Below are 1110 nucleotides of genomic sequence, written 5' to 3' on the forward strand. Positions count from 1 at the left end.
AAGTTTAGGCAATTGAGACAGCATCATGAAATGCGGCGCGTCAGTCATAGGTAAAAGGAAGAGAGAAAAATCCAGTCACTTTTTGATAATAAAAGAGTTTTCGGCCTCAGATGACAAATAAACTTGAAATACAGTACTTTTTTGTTTTTTAACTGTCATCTTTGCCGTCTGCCATGGTCCAGCATGGATTGGGACTGTTGCTTCTTTACAAGTTATACATCCATTTTACTGATGATAAATATGATTGCGAAAGTTTCTAATCCTCAAGTGGGTAATGAAACCCGCAATTGTGTTGATTTTCCAACCGCCCCCAGCATCCGTCCTACCCCCTGTGGATGATGGAATTCCTGCACTTGACTGGAATTGGGATGAATACTTTCCAGTGAGCGAGCATGACGACATCTCTCCCTTGTTCCCCTCCTCATGCTCTATGCACTCGCAATTTGCATTTTGTTGTGGGTTTGCAAGTATGCAACAAACACAAGCGGACATCAAAAACAAGCAACAACAGTGAGAAAACAAAACGACTGCAGACAGACATGTGTGACCCAAACTGCAATCAGTCTTATCATCTTGAGCACATTAGTACTGTGCATGACAGAGCAGCACCAAGGGTGTTTCAGACTACACAAAAAGGACTTGGGAAGATTCTGGGGGAGTGAGGCATGGCCGCCCTTTTGAACATGGAAGTTATGCCAGATTCCCAAAGACTACATTATGACTGCGAGTTCAAGGCTCGTTACTTGTAAACAGCATTATTCACACGACTTGTAGTCCCAAGAAAGCATCTATGTTATTCATAAAGACCTGCTTATTCAACCAAATCTGAACTGTTTTGATTCAAGAGTTTAATCGGGTTATTGTGGACAGAAATAAAGCATATTATTACAGTCAGCACAAATATAACATTAAGATTCTTGGTAAAGGTGCAGAGTTCATTGATTTATGTTAGTGATTTGATTTTACAAGACAAAACCGCACCAATGTTTTGTGTCACGGTTCAGGACGTTCAGCATTGCACCAGGTCATAGCATCACCACAAATATGATCTGGATATCGTCACTTCCTTGTGACCCTTCTTGTCATCTTTATTCCTCCCCCTCCCTGGAT

This window comes from Hippocampus bargibanti, linkage group LG05 (assembly GCF_051943395.1).
Source record: "Hippocampus bargibanti isolate YZ-2025 linkage group LG05, ASM5194339v1, whole genome shotgun sequence".
Lineage (NCBI taxonomy): Eukaryota > Metazoa > Chordata > Actinopteri > Syngnathiformes > Syngnathidae > Hippocampus > Hippocampus bargibanti.